The sequence below is a fragment of the Apis cerana genome, linkage group LG8 (assembly GCF_029169275.1).
Source record: "Apis cerana isolate GH-2021 linkage group LG8, AcerK_1.0, whole genome shotgun sequence".
Lineage (NCBI taxonomy): Eukaryota > Metazoa > Arthropoda > Insecta > Hymenoptera > Apidae > Apis > Apis cerana.
The window spans coordinates 1,134,885-1,151,205 of record NC_083859.1 but is presented as its reverse complement, the minus strand read 5'-3'; the positions used below and the strand labels follow the sequence as shown (position 1 = coordinate 1,151,205).

The 16,321-nt window shown below is 30.9% G+C and overlaps 1 protein-coding gene and 1 long non-coding RNA gene across 7 annotated transcripts in view; one reads left to right on the top strand and one right to left on the bottom strand.

Moving 5' to 3' along the window:
• The window catches only part of LOC108000925 (AT-rich interactive domain-containing protein 5B), a 184,071-nt gene that overhangs the window by 115,275 nt on the left and 52,475 nt on the right, over nt 1-16,321 (top strand). The window lies entirely within an intron of this gene.
• Nucleotides 824-8,678, bottom strand: LOC107993558 (uncharacterized). Of its 4 annotated transcripts, XR_009830736.1 has the most exons (5): nt 7,415-8,678; nt 6,859-7,317; nt 4,659-6,510; nt 1,826-4,549; nt 1,322-1,764 (listed from the first exon to the last, which is right to left on the bottom strand). It is a non-coding gene; the product is annotated as an uncharacterized LOC107993558 (long non-coding RNA). The 4 variants fall into 4 exon arrangements; XR_009830734.1 differs by adding an exon at nt 824-1,200 and having other exon boundaries at nt 1,666-6,510; XR_009830735.1 differs by having other exon boundaries at nt 1,322-1,779; nt 1,826-6,510.

Below are 16,321 nucleotides of genomic sequence, written 5' to 3'. Positions count from 1 at the left end.
TGTAATAATAATAATAATCATTTTGATGATATAACGTACGCAGGATCGACAAATATAATAATACGCAATTTACGAATTCCTCGATAAAATCTTGAAAACAGTTGTCAATTATCATTCATCGATCGAGTGAGCGATACATTTAATTGATGGTAAAAGATCTCGTAAATAGAAAGAAACGGGATAATGGAGTTCATAAAGTCGATTTTTTCGTGGGCCTGTACGTGACACATGCACGGGTGTGTAGCATCGATCGTGGATACACACGTGTGGAGAAGTACACGTGCAGGGCCACTAAAATACAAATTTGTTCGCACAGCCGATAAAACAAATAATAATTCGACTCGTGATGCGATATTTCACACCCCGGAAGTGAATAATTATTCTCTTCATATGAATAATTACCATTCACTTACAGGACAGTTAAATCGTATTTCGACTTATAATTTCATCTCTGCCCTTTATTCTCGATTGCGTTCTAACGTTATTTAACAATAATTGTACATATAAGCACGATTATTTTTAAATTATTATCGTCAAATCGTATGGTCAGTTTCATTTTCTCTATTTGTTTGTTGCGTGAATTATACGTTCCTATTTTCGAGCGCAAATGTATGATTACGCGTAATGCAATTTCAAGGTCGCATAATTAAACCCATAAAAATTCGCTTCGTGACGCAAAAGTACCACTGTGAAGGAACAATATGCGAAAAAAGAATCACGAAGAAATATTATTTGACGTCGAATATTAGAAATAATATATATTCATTTATGCAACGAAATATTCTGGTGGTAATTCTAGCTCGGTAATACTACGCTGCCAAAGCTGAGATTTTGATCCGCGTTTCTATGATATGAATTTTAGTTTTTAGATAGATTTAAATATGCTATAGAAGAGAGAATATGTCAAAAAATGTATTTTTTGAATATTATATTTCTTATTTTTATGTAATATTTACATTCATGTTTAAAATTCAATAAATATAGATAGCATTATAATTCTCACGGTGCAAGTAGCAATTTTATTTCAAGAGTATGAACACTCGACGAGGGACTATATCTTTCTTGCTTCCACTCCTTGTGTCTATTCACTGTCTTCGTCAGTAGGTTCGAAACTAAACTCAAGACGCTGACTGGTGAAGCTAGGTCGTTGTAATTTAGATAAAACGGTTCTATAGCGAAGTAACTTGAGTTATATTGCACCTACAACATATGGTATAAATATTAATAAATTAATAAACAATAATTCATAAATAAATATTAGACGTAACAGAATTTCTTTTAATACAATTTATATGTTTATTATTTTTTTCTAAATATGAATCAAAAAAATCAATCTTTATTTGATTAAAGATCGATTGATTAAAGTAACCGGAAGATGTGAAAATTATAAGTTTAAGAAAAATAAATTTTAAATACAATAAATAAATTGTATTGTATTGGTGAAAATTTGAATCAATATGCAAATTATAGGTTTAATGAGAAGAAAATATAAAAGATAGGAAGATCCTTTAATGACAGCTCGAAATCTGGTCGCTCAATGTCCATGAGAGCGACGATAACATTGTCGATATTCCCAATGCTCACAGTAAACTCGATAAACAGGTTTGCGCACGACGATGCAGATCGTTAAGGCACTATTGAAATCTATATCTCATTGTTACTCACCATATACATATCCTTCCTCTGATCTACGTGATCTGAATTCGATCTTGGATGTTATTCAATGAGGTATGTCAACGACGTGCCATAGCACGGAAATTTTTCCTGGAATTATCTTATCTTAAATGAATCGAAATATCCTTCGTTCTTCGATTAAATTACTTACTGTATAAGCAATATTATTTTCTAATCTCTCGATGCGATCTGCATTTGTCTTCAGTTAGAAAATTTTAAATATAATGAGATCGATCCTTAAACGGTCGTCGTAGAAAATGGCTGCCATTATCGTATAATTTATGTTCAATTTTATTTGAAATATTTTACAACACGGTGGATAAATTTTTCATTTTATATACTGGAACTATCGTCGCTTAGTATCTAACTCAATATATTATATATGTAAATGATAATTAACCTTTTATGGAACAAAATTATTAAGGCGATTAAAGATTGAATATTCAAAAAATATTAAACGCGATGGAAAATAGTAAAATAAATTTTAAATTATACGAGAGAATAATTCGTACGTGATTATCGTATTTATACTTGGATTAAAAAACAATAACACGTGTGCGCAATCAATATTATATCCTTCAAAAGATTAAAATAATATAATGAAAATATATCGATGTATAATTACATAATATTGATACAATTGTAATTTTATTTGAATAAAAGTTGACGTTGATTTAAATATTCATATGGATGTATTTAATAATAATTGCAGAAATAAAAAAAAATCTCTGAAAAATTTTCTATCTATTTCGACGATATATCGGGGATTCTAACATTCTAATATCAAAGTTGAAACATTTCGTTGAGTCAAAAGAGATGAGAAATAGAAAACTAAGATTAACTTAAATTTTTGGCTAATTTCTTGACAGGTTGATAAAGTTTCAGAAGTTTGCTATTAGTGTGGAAAATGCAAATAGAGCGCAGCTTGATTCGCGTTTACGATAATTATTTTGCGTTGTATGCATAATAATGACGGTGCGTGCATGCGTACGCTCGAAAAGTTGCCTGAGTGGAACGTACACCAAGTGACATGCTACAACCAAATGCATGATTCATGTGCCAATTATCGTTCACACAGTTAAACGAGTTTAGTACCTCATACACGCGCACCCGCGCTCAATTGCTCCGGATCCCTGTTGCTCTCTCGTTCTTTCATCGTTCATCTTCGTTTTGTCTTCCCTTACTTCTGTTTTCCAACTTCCAATTTCTCCTCTTTGTCAGGATTCGCGTCAATTTCTTTCTCTCTCTTCTTTTTTTCTTTACCGTTTTGATCTCTTTTTAACTCTTTTACTTTTCACGGCATCACTTGCCTTCTCTCTTGTTCCATCATTCGCTCCATCTGTTCCTTTATCCTCTTTTACCTGTTATTTTCTTATCTACTCTTCTCTATTTGCCCACACTGGCTTTCCTCTATTTGTCCTTCTCTGCTCTCTCTCTCTCTCTCTCTCTCTCTCTCTCTCTCTCTCTCTCTATTCTCTTCCGTTAGCCCTTTATTCGTTCGGCGTCTTCTTTTTAATCCCCTTCTCGTTCTATTATCTGTCTCTCTTGCACTTAATGTTTGGCCATGTCCCTCCATTTGTCTATCCGTTTCGCTTACTCTTTAACTCACCGACTCGCGCTATCCCTATCTAGTGCTTACTTTCCGTCCTATTCCATCTAACATAAATGGTATAGCGCGGTCTCTCGCTCGACTAGGATAGCATATGTGTGCAATACACTCGTAACAACAGAACACAAACACTATGATAGCGTATACTCGGTGAACGAGTTGCACAAAAAAAACTGTGTAAACGGCGTTGCGTGCGCAGGAATATTGGAATCTTTTGCTGTCGATGGTATCTCCTTTAAGGTGGCAGCCGCGATGGGGGAAGAGGGTGAATTCGCCAGAGAAAATTACATTGGGATTTCTGTTGATACTCTTGAATTACAGAGGTATGGATTTTATAGGGAGGATAAACTATTATAGAGGATAGCTGGTTTACTGTTTATACAGTAATTGATTCCAGCGATCGTGACTCGTCTTTGTTCATTGTTGCTCACTCTCTATCTTGCGCAAGCGCCAATTTTGTTAATTTCATTTTATCGTCAACATTTAGCTACATGTGTATGTTGAAAATCAATTTTTACGAAATTATGATTGACGTTAAAAATAGTGGTAGCATTTTTATAATTATTAAAAGGAAGATGATGAAAGTATTATTAAATTGAATAATAACTTCGTTTGTTGCGTTTCTTGAAAGTATATTAAATGATGTTATATTACTTTTATATAAAATCCATTTAATTATCAAGGATATTTAAATATTATTTTTTTTAGAAAAAATATTTATTCGTTGATGCTAAAACATTTTTATCACATTCTTTAAAGAGTATACATCACCAAAAATGGACAGACTTATTACTCGATCTACCATTTTGAAGACATTGGAAACGATGTAATTTGAATATCGAAGATCGAAGACGCGACGTTCGATAAATTACGGATGTCCGTGGAACAAGCCGGATTGACAATTTATCGATTTATCGCGCAATAACTTACATGATTCTCATGTTGAAGAAAGAATTATTAAATTATTTATTCAGAGAATATAGATTTTCTTATATAGTAAATTAAAATTAATAAACTTTTAAGAAATGTTTTTTTAAACATATTTTAAAACAAATCATTATGTTAGGTTATTTTTTGCTTCTTTATTCTTATACAATCGATTAATTATCTGCTATCTAATCCTCTGGAAACTTTTGATTTATAGCTGAAATCTATGCGATCGATCGTTCATTTGCTTTCATAAATTATTCACTTCGTTACATGTTCGACGAATGTAATGCATAATTATATATGATATTTAAAAATGTTTTTAAATTTTTTCAATATCTAAATAAAAATATATTCGAATAAAGTTAATTATTATTTTAATATAATATATATGTTTTTTCAAATATTTTTATCGTAATTAAAAAATATTATAAAAATGTAGATTTACCATGATGCAACTTGGAAATATAAAATTAATTATTTATGTATATATATATATATCTATGTCGTGCATATTAGATCAGTTGTGTCATTGAAAAATACAATTCAATAGCAATACAGTCCAATTCAATTGCTTTCATTTCTGTTTATCTCTTTTATATTTAATACTCTGTCGATAACCAATATATCTGACTTACTTTTATACCGACTGTAGATGCAAACTGTAATTTTAGTCGTTGGAAATATAATAACAATAACTAGAAAAATCAATTCTCTGTCTCATACGTTGGTGTATTTAATCCTTTTATTCAAAATATTATTCATATAAATGCAAATAATCGAAAATTAATTTTTCGATTTTGATTTCATTCTTTGCCATTTTATATTCAATAAAATTTATCTATATATTAAAGTTAATTATTGATTTTAATTTGTAATTTCTTTTATTTTTGTGTCGAGAAAAGAAAATGTATTTTCATCGATTGAGAACTGCTGAAACATCTATATAATACAAAATATACATATACATAAGTCGTAAATTTACAAGGAAGCCACACGATCTTAACGGTCTTAAGCTTCTAATTAAAAGCCACGTTACTTGGCTTTAATTTGGCATACTTCCATTTATGGTTTCCTATAAAAATTAACCAAAAATACAATCCATTTATTCCGAAGGCAAGTGTTATTTAATTCAAATGATATTTAAATATCATCGAATGTTGATAATGCATTTTATTTATTGTTGATTTGATTTTAACAAAAAATTCGATTTTATAATTCACAAATTATATTTTTCATCAGATCCTAATTATTAACAAGTTCGAGCTGTTGATTAATTCAAAAATAACTCGAGATATGCGCATTAATTATTGAAATTCCTGCGCTATATGTATTAGTTGGAATAACATTGTGAGTGACATTAAATGCCAGGCAGATCAATATCTGTATTACAGTCTCTACAGAGCGGGTCGTAAAATAAATCTCTGGCTGAAATGTTATTATTACTCACTCGAAGATAGAAATTACACAGTTAATACTAGTAATCCTTGTGCTAACTTTAATCCACCAGCATGTTAATTATAAATAATCATCCTAAATTGAAATACGTTATTAAATCATGAAACACAAATTGTATAGCGTTGTATTCTGAATTTATAATTTATATAATATAATTTATATAATATAAAACTCCATCGATTTGCATTTAGTCACTGTTATTATTTTTACGATACAGTTATCGTTTGTTTTATTTCTGTAAATATATATATATATATATATTGATAAATAATTCAATAAAAATTTCATTGCTACGCCAATGCAGACATTCGAATCAGGACGGCTTTATTTACGAAGGTAACAGCATTACGATATTTTTCAATTCGAATAATATACGAAGTGATTCAGCCTTTGCATGACTAAATTGCTTGAAAACTCGCAACAGAAAGAGAAAACGAGTATCCAACGGTATATACCTATACATATATACTATATAATATATTCTTGTTTCTCCCACAATTGGTCTATCGTTGGCGAGAATGAGAGAGAGGAACGATGGGACGACGACGTGGGGCATCTGTTTTGTATGTGCAGCGTGAATTTGAACACGTGTTTCATTTAAATATTTGTACCTGAAACTCGAACGTTGCCAATTTACACAAAATGTTCTCCACGACAATCACGGTTAAAAATTTCATTTCGTTCAGTTGCTACGTACATAGGAAATGAGATTTTTTTTTTTTAAAGATTTTGTTCTTTTCAAATTTTCAAATATGATTCGTTCATTTTCTCTCTCTTTTTTTTTTATTGTATTAAACGACGTTGTAATAGATATTTAGCGTTTAAAACAATTCTCAAGTCATCTAAAACAGGCCAATATGTTGTATTTGAATTAAAATTTGATATTCGTGAAAATGAGCTAAGAATTGAATGCAAAATTTAATTAAAATTCATAAAAATTCAGCAAGAGAATAGTAGTTGAATCGTAGTCTATTTAATTAAAGTTTTAATTGAGTATGTTAAAAATATCTGACTATTGGGTAATAAAATTTCGAATATAATTTTTACGTTTTGGGAGATCTTTACGCGAGATGAAATAAAAAATAAAATAAAAAAAAAAAAATAAATAAAAATACAAAAAAATTACGCGATGGTAATGGAAAGATTTTAATTTCAAAAATTAATTAGAGAATATTATTTATAATACGTACTTGTGAACGATTTTTTCCGAAACACGGGCTAATGGAAAATTTGTGTATTCAACGCAATATTCTTCATTTAATGTAGTGGTGCATCCGTAATACACTGTAACTTCATTATACAACTCTCTGTTCTCAATTATGCAGCTTTATTATAAATTTACAGATGCTCAGTACATGGACTTGAATTTTAATTGTACATTAAAATCCATTTCCCAGTATCAAAAATAAAATTGTTTCGCCACTAATTGAACTTAATTATATGCGCCGTCATTGTTTATTCAGTTAAATATGGCTTGATTAGAGTATTAAACAGCACTGGTCTTCATTAAACTAGAGACATATTGATTAAAACGCGACGTAGATAAAAACAATCGTGCAATCATACGGAACGGAATAATCTAACCTTTATGTTTAATCAAGTTTAAATTTATAGCGAATCATTGCAATCAATTCATGGATGTTATTTATCTGAAAAGATAACGAAAAAAAAAAAAAATAAATAAATAAAAGAAAAAAAAGAGAAAAATTATTGTGCCATCAATTGTTAAAAGTTTTAAAAACGTACCTAATACCTTGTAACAATCGATTAACCATCTTTCTCTGGAAATGAAACATTGTTACAGATCGTGGCATTTATTTTCAATAAAATTAATTCTACGATGCCTCCCAATATTATTCTGTGACTGATAGATAAGAGTGAATTGGAGTCGCGCCAGCTGCTGAGTTCTGTATTCGTTTCATCGAATAAAATGGGAATGAATGAGTGATGAATTTAAAAAGCGATCAGCCGGTATGAAAAGTGAGAAACTGATAGAAAGAGGGAAATGATTGTGCTTCCACCATTGCTTGCGTATTTGAAACAATTTGCTTGTCATTTCCACGCAGATCAAAGCATGGAAAAACTTATTAATTACTTTTTAGAGAGGAGGAGGAAAAATTATTGAATGTACTTTTTTAATATCGATTCCAAGTTTATACGTTAATTTTATTTTTTATTTTATTTTTCGACATTTAATTTAATAATTTTACGCTTTCTTTTCAATTGCATATGAAAAAGGTTCACTATTTCAATGCGCGCTTTTTAGCTGCTCCTCTTTGAGAAATAGGCCAAGCAAATAACTTTGCATAAAATCGATGAGTAGCGAAACAACCTAACTCCACTTTAGAAGGAAAAATTTCGCGTACCGTTCGTTGCAATTTACAATGGGAAAGAGGTCGTACTTTTAAATAATGGTAGATATTCCTTCCTTTTTGCATATAAAGCGGTGGGCCAGCAATATCGAACGTTGTGAAAATAAACTTTCATTCGAATAATACTTGGACGGTGATTCTTACGGGACGCAGTATATTATTCCATAAATTCAGTATCTGAAACTAATTCACTCTCCGAACAATTTATTCTCCCAATTCGTAATTTGCAGTAAAGTTGGGTTTTATTATTACTTGATTCGCTCTCGTTACTCTTATTATTATAACGGGTCTCGTAAAAAAGTTCGTAAAACGCGATACGAGCTTTCTAGAAATAAGTAATATCACAGAGAACAGTCTGCAAAAAGTGCAATGTACATCGAAAAAATATATAAAAGCGATAATAAACTTGAATCGTGATAAGATAAATTAAAAGTTGTTGAATATGATATCTGTAATACCGTGCAACATTGTTATGTTATGTTAAACCCTAATAGAAATAATCGTATACACGTTATGGATTCGGTACTTTATCAAGTTACACATGACCAACTTCAAGTATCTGGCCAACTCGATCAGACGTTACAAATTCTCTCCCTTCCAACTCGTTATTTTTGTCAATTTATTGTCTCCGTCAGTATGACAACTGCCCCTAAATAATAACTGCCTCGGCTTTTTCGTGTTCGCTGCCCCTCTCATTCGTGCATACTTAGGACTATAAGCATGCAAGCGAGAGAGCACTATCGAGGGGAAGCCAAGAGAAGGACGGATAGATGCGAAAGAGAGGCGGAGCGATAGGTAGATGCGATGGTGCGAGCGAGAGATGGAAAGGAAGAGAGAACGAGATAGAGGACGGTCGAGCGCGCGTATCCGGTCGTTGCCACGTCTAGAGCTCGTTCACTTGTTTTGTCTCTCCCCACTCGCTATACCCACGTGTTAGGATGCATTCACACGGAAAGCCACTAGTCGTAAAACCTGCTTTTCAGTTCTGTTCGCATTTGTCATGGGGTTAATTGATGTTAAGCGTTACGTGCGCGCAGACCTGTGCGTTTCGCAAAATTCACAACGGAACATCGATATTATCGGCGAATCGGAATTGATCGTTCATCAAATTTTGAAATTTTTCGGTGGATATTTTCGAAATATATTTTTTAGTGACGAAACGGCAATCATATTTGTGTGATATATTTGTAACCATTTTGTTTCTATTATATTTTATCGTATTTCGTTGCGTTTATATTATATGCGCATATTGCAAATTAATAATTAATAATTGATCATTAATTATATTATTATTTCATCGCGTATCCATTCGTGCAATCTTATTCAAATAATTGTCACGCCCAATTCACGAGTTTGTTGGAAATTGAATCTACAAAAAAAAAAAAAATATGAATTAATTAAGATAAAGAAAATTTTTATAATCATTCCACTTTATACGATTTTTATTCGTTTTATTTAATATAAAAAATTGTTTTAAAATAATAACGTTCGCATTCAAAGAAAGATATTATCATGGATGTAAGAATTAAGAAAAGAAATGGAAATTATTCCACTGAATATCACGTTGGCGTTTAATATTTTACTCGTCGGTAAGTGGCGAGAATATGCTGTACTCTGCCCGTCATATACTTCCTTTACCAGAGGAGAAACTGAAAATATACATTTCACACGACCTGTGCCTCTTAAAATCAAGATCGTTTCAAATAGGAAGAAAAAGATTTGTCGCCGAACGTGACTAGAATATCCTGCTGTTTGTTCGAACGAAAAATTCTTGTCCCATCAATTTCTAGATGCATGCTTATGTATAGCAAAATGGCCGCTTAGGTTTATGAGATAATGAAACAGATATTAAATGTATGAAAAAAGGCAATATTACACGATGCGGATATGCAATGGAATTCCATTAAAATTTCTTCTCCTTTTTTTTCTTTTTAAATTATTCATTATCAAAATTGGTTTTACATTCTTTCAAAATATATATATTCTCTACTCGTAATTATTTTTTTTTTTTTACTATTTTTATGATATATATATATATATACACATATACATATGTATACAATGGGTATTGATTTAGCTTCCATATACTGTATGTTCGAGAAAAGCTTTTTATACGAAGCGTTAAAATTTTATCTGTGATATTATATATAGTTATTAAAGCAGATTATTAAGATTACGTTAATAAGTTATAATGAAATGATTAAAATATAGAATTTATAATTAACAAAAATATAATTAATCAATTATAAATAATATTTGTGATTTGATAATTTTAATTCCTTAGTTTTAATTTTTAATAAAATTCACTTACTTGTATGTTAGAACTAATTAATATTAATTATTTATTACTGTTCATTATCTTTTAATGAAATGAAATTATACGATAAAACGGAACATACTGTAATTTCTTTTTATAGCATCGTTGAACCATAGATAGTTACATTGCATTTCATAACCTGTAATTATTTCGAAATCGATTTATTTTTGTGAAAAGAAATAACCAGTGGTTTTCATTAAGTTAGAGATTTAATTGTCGTTTTGGTGGTTTGTGATAAACATACAAAACGGTTTAACGTAAAATAACTTGACGAGTCTAATACCGTTGTAAGGCTTAATTTCCGTTTTCAGGATGCCTCGTGTAACGTTGCCTTACGAGTAATTTCACTATTTTCCCTGTGACCCGAGGTTTCCACTTAAATACCTTAGTTTAACGAAACGGTTTAACTATTGTCCGCCGCTCATAGAACGAACGCATTCCGGTCAAGAAATGAATTCACGAAATATGTATTATTAGAGCACATTGTTGTACTTCTATACCGTTTGAATAGATATTAAATTTTCATAAATGAAAATGTAAGTAAGCTTACATAGCATATCGAATATTGAATTCAATTGTAATATTTAAATTTAACGATTGCTATAAATACAAGATAAATTCTATAATTTTTAAAATATAAAAAAAATTGAAAGGAAAAAAATAGAAAATGTACTCACATTTAAATAAATATATTTAAGATTTGTAGTAAGATTTTATACCATTTACGTATTTAGACAAGTTGTATATATTATAACTGTGTAAATATTTCAACTTCTTCTTTCTTCTATTAAACTCTCTGCCTTCCCTCTATTTTTTTTTCTTGCATGTTCTTTTTTACTCTTGTTTCTCACCCTCTTTTTTTACTCACCTCTTGCTTCTCTTCATCCTCCTTCTACTCTTTTCATTCTGTTTTTCTATTTTGCTTCATCCTTCCCTTTTCTTCTCTTCCACCTTTGCTTTTCCCATCTCTTCGTCGCAGTCCCCAGACAATATTTTACCGGCTTCCGCGTTGCTATAGTAACCACTCGCGACTTCCAAGTTCTCGAAAGCCCGTGTGCTTCTCTTTTCATCTACAAACCTATGTATATCCCTTCGCGATTTCTTTTGACCATTATGCAACGATTTGTCCGCTTTCTCCGTTCCTCCTATCTTCGTTCGCTAATTTTGCGGCAAAATTTTTATAACGAAAGCACAAAATTATTGAAATTTTTTTATTTATTTTCTTTTTTCCTTTCTTTTCTCTTATTCGCTTATTCATTTTCTCTTCTTCTTTTTTTTTTTTTTCTAATAAAATATATACATTCGGTCGAGTAACAGAATCGTGATTTTCGTTCTAGATTTCCCCACTAGGAAAAATCAACGATAGATATATGATATATTGAGATATGAATTCTTATATCGTATCTTAAGATATCGGAAATTGAAAGATTTTCTGAAATATGTTTGAAAACGTTGAAGAATCGAAATCGTGACTGGCGTATGTCAGGACATTTTAGTGGCGCTAGTGTTGCAAAAAAAAAGAGGGGGAAAAAAAAAAAAAATATGAGATCAAAATATTATATTCTCCTTTTTTAGCCGAAAGGGAAAAGTCTGTGTCTTGCTTCTTTTTTATTACTTCCTCGAGGTGAATCGGGAATGATGTTTGAATTGAAATATTGTTCTCCAGAAGTTATTCAATACCGTGCAGCCGTCTGTCGGTTTATTCGTGGAATAACTTGTTTGAAAGTCATCGGAAATCAATAAAATTAAAATTCGTACGTTAATGAAATAAATTTTAATTTAGAAGAGAGTAAATTTAAATATCGCGAGTTTTGAATTATTAATTCGATATGTGAAACGTATTTTCCTGAAAGCATTCATTAATTTTAATGTGAAAAATTCTTTGATTTTTAATATCGTTAATTTGATTTCATTACGCATGAAATAACTCGGGTATGCAAAGATTTCGTATTTTCACGAATTTAATACGTCGAGAGACGTATTTGTGGAAAATAGAACGTAAAATAAACTTTAAAGCTGAAAATGTAATCAATGTAAATTACTATCGTTGCTGTATGCCATTTAATTTAGCCAGATTTATTTTCACTTTAACGTCGAGCTTCATGCTTTTTAAATCGCTAACTGATTCATCCTATTTCAAGAGACACGAAATAATCTCATAAATACACACAAATCGCAGAATGCTGAATTCGATGATACCTCAGAGAGGGGCGGGAAAAAGAAAGCAATTTTTAAAATATAAAAAAATTGCGTTCGTAAAGAGAGAATCGTACACTTTTCTATCAAAAATACAAAGCTCCTCTTCTTTTTTTTTTCTTTTCTTTTCGAAATAATTTTTAATTAATGTCGCGACGTTTGAATTTTTTAATTATCTGACTTCATTGAGGAAATCTTTTAATCACGTAATTAAATATACTTTATCGGATTAATAATTACATTTTCAGACGTTCGTTTTCGTTGCTGTGCGAACATAAGCGCTCGAGAAAGAGGATTAATTATCTTAATTAAAATTGCGACAGGGCGGCATTTAATAACCGTTACAGTAAATGTTAATGAATTATCTTAGATGGAACGAATAAAATTAACAAAAGCGTGAATATCTATAATAGGACGACCATCTTCTATTATTGTTCACAGTTTCAGTTTAATTAGATCGAGTAGTAACTCGTTAATGAAGAAATATATCGAAATTAAAATTAGATATGTACGTGTTTACGCATACAGAGGAGGAGGGGATTGTTACAAAATGTGCACTTGTGATTGCGTGTTCGGTGAAATTACTGTGACGGTTATCACGGTGAAAATTTTATAAATTTTATATCGCCCCAAAGCACGTGCCCCATTGCACTTCCTCACAGCCGTGGTTTAATATAAAACTCTTTACGTTAAATATAGTATCGAGTCTAACTTCGCGTGGTCGTTTAAAATGCTGTTACGTAGAAATTTTATTTATAAATTTCTCGAAACGTTTCCCCCACTCCTCGGATAAACGTTTGCAAGTCTCGAACAGATTGAAAATGAACGGATTGATTTATATAATTTATGAATCGAAGAGAAGAAAAATTGCTCGATATCGAATGTCGATAATAATAATAATTTCAAATTAATAATTAATCGTTACTTTATAATGATTGAAATAATTTATTTTTATATTTTGTAGAAAAAGTTCAACGAAAATTTAACAAAAGCTTGTTCGAAGCTATTTCACGTATCGAATTTTTCTCTTTTCTTTTCTGTTTTCTCGTTTATTATGTATAAATATTATTTTTTAAAATAAAAATAAAAAATATCTCCTCTATAAATCTTTTTATTCCATATATATATATGAGATTTTTTCTTTTTTTTTTTTTAAATATTTAATTTCATTCCTTTATTCCGTATTACAGATTGAAACGTAAAAGGACACAGATTAGTCTCGCAGAATGTGATGACCTCTTCTTTTCCCCTTGAGCACGAACGTGCGTGTGACCGCCAACTCCGTTTTACCCTTGATAAATCGGGCCGCGCATGTTTATGCAATAACTGTGCGAGTTCTATTTAGATATACGAAGTAGTATTCTTTAACTTTGTACGCATGAATACACGAAATATTACACGAAAAAATTTTAACGAGCATTAAAAAAAAAAAAAAAAAAAATATGGAAAAAATGTATCAATTGGATATTCGAAGTTTCGTTTTCCATATTCGTTTAATTAATCATTCTCTTAAAAGTTTTATCTTTTATATAATTTGCAAAAATAATTTAAATATTCTTTTTGAATACAACGTTTAAATTTATTTCAAAACGATTCCATTTCGATAGAATTATATTATATTGATATTAAAATCAACGGCTTAAAATTGCATAGATTTTTATCGATTATTGCGAATAAAAGTGACTACGATCGATCTTTGATGTTTTATTTTATTTTTTATTATTGTAGAAAATATATTAAAGGGAGAGGGGAAAAAAAAACAAATTGGAATATTTCGGAAAATATTTTTTACAATTATTACGATATATATATATATATATATTACGGAAAATGTTTGAAAATTTTTGAAACGTTTTAAATATTTGAACGCGACGAATTCAAATCTGCTATTCTGATTTCCCGATAGTGTGTTCCAAGTTGAAATCAATGTTTTCCGTGAATTTTTGTCGCGAAATAAAAAAGGAAAAAAAAAAAAAAAAAGAAAAAAAGATTGCGATTTTCAAAATCAATCAAAGCGAATTGAAAAAGAAAATGGAAATAGAAATAAAAAAAGAAAAAAAGAAAAAAGGATATTAAATCTTCCGTTTTTCTCCCGTGTATATTTGAATTGACTATGACCCGTATAATTCAATTGAAAAAACGATAGAAAATCCCCATGAATCATAGGTGTGGCAGTTACGTCGACGAATAGCGCGCAATTCCCATAATTTTGTCGAATAGTTGAATCGAAGAACATAATAACGGGCAATTGAAATCGAGCGGGTATGGGGGAAAAGAGAAACAGCGTTTCGCATCGATCGATCGAAGCGTTGAGAGGTGGTTAAAATACGTTTGTTCATTGGGCTATTCCGCCTGTCCTCCTCCCTCCCCCTCCTCCTCCATTCAACCGACGGCGAGTGCATTTCGGTATCTTATAGAACAGCGAACAGACGCATTCGGCGAAACCGCAGTGCCCTCTGGCCTTGTTCAACGTTACTTTATACAGCTTGAATCAAATTAAATCAGAGTGTGCTGCCTCGTAACGAGGGACGTTCTGCTAATCCTCTCTCAATCAGATTTGCTATTGTGCGACGAACGGAAAGAACTTTCTCTCTTTTCTTTCTTCATCCATCCTTTTTTCCTTTTTCCCCTTCTTTTCTTGTTCGTCGGTGTCGGGCTAGTAATAAATTTGATTTTCCACAGGGTGATTACCGGTCGATTAATGGCGGCGACGTCTTACTTTTTCGTTCGTGTCAATTTTTTTTCCCCCCCTTCACCTTTCTTTCACCTTTGATTGTTTTTCTTTTTTTTTTCTTTTTCTCCAAACTTTTCCCTCTCTACCCTCTCTCTTTTATTATTGTTGTCGATTAATTAATTCTTCTAAACGACGGAAAGGAAAGCTCGGAAAGCTTTTTCGCTTCAATTTATTTTCGAAAATGAAATATGAATATATATATATATGTATAAAATTTATTATTCAACACGCGAGCGGTATTGATTTTAATATAGGTCTAATAAAATTACGATATAATAACAGATATGGGAGTAATGCACCTGATTCCATACCTGGGTCTGAATTAGAATTGAACAGTTTCGAGTGTATTATGCAAATTGTAATTAACTGATATTTGCTTGTAGTTTGTGGACATTGCGCGGTGTATGCGTCAGGGAACATTTATTACTGCAATTTATGAAATCAAAATTGGACCGTAATCGAATTCAAATATTTAAGTTTTCACTGTTTTTTTTTAAATAAAATTAAAAACATCCTCCTATAAAAACGTCGCTAATTATAATTCAATATTCCGAGAAACGCATGAATCAACGAAGATTATTATCATAATTTTGCGAAAGACCAACCTTACATTTCATTTCAATAAACCGGTTGCAAGAACTTCTTTTCAACCGGTGATTTTATTACGAAAATAAAAATGGAAGGAAATAAATGTTGAAAAAAGTGTCATCGCGATAGAAAAAACATAGTTTCTCTTCAGAATGGAAAAATGAGGAGAGGAAAGAGAGAGAGAGAGGGAAAAAAATAGAAGTTTACAGAAGTATAGTATCCGTGACTCAAAAGCGCTACTCGGAGCGTCAATAAACTTGTATAGGGACGCTCGTAAAATTTTTTTCTGGAAAACGAAGCAACATTCAAGTATGAAAGCCCTTTTGAACTCGTCTTAAGTTTGCCCGTATTTACGAGATTTCAGCTTAGACGTCACGCGGAATGAAAGATTAAGGGGGCAAACAAAGTAAAAGGGAAATACTGGTGGTAAGGGTTAATAGTAATAG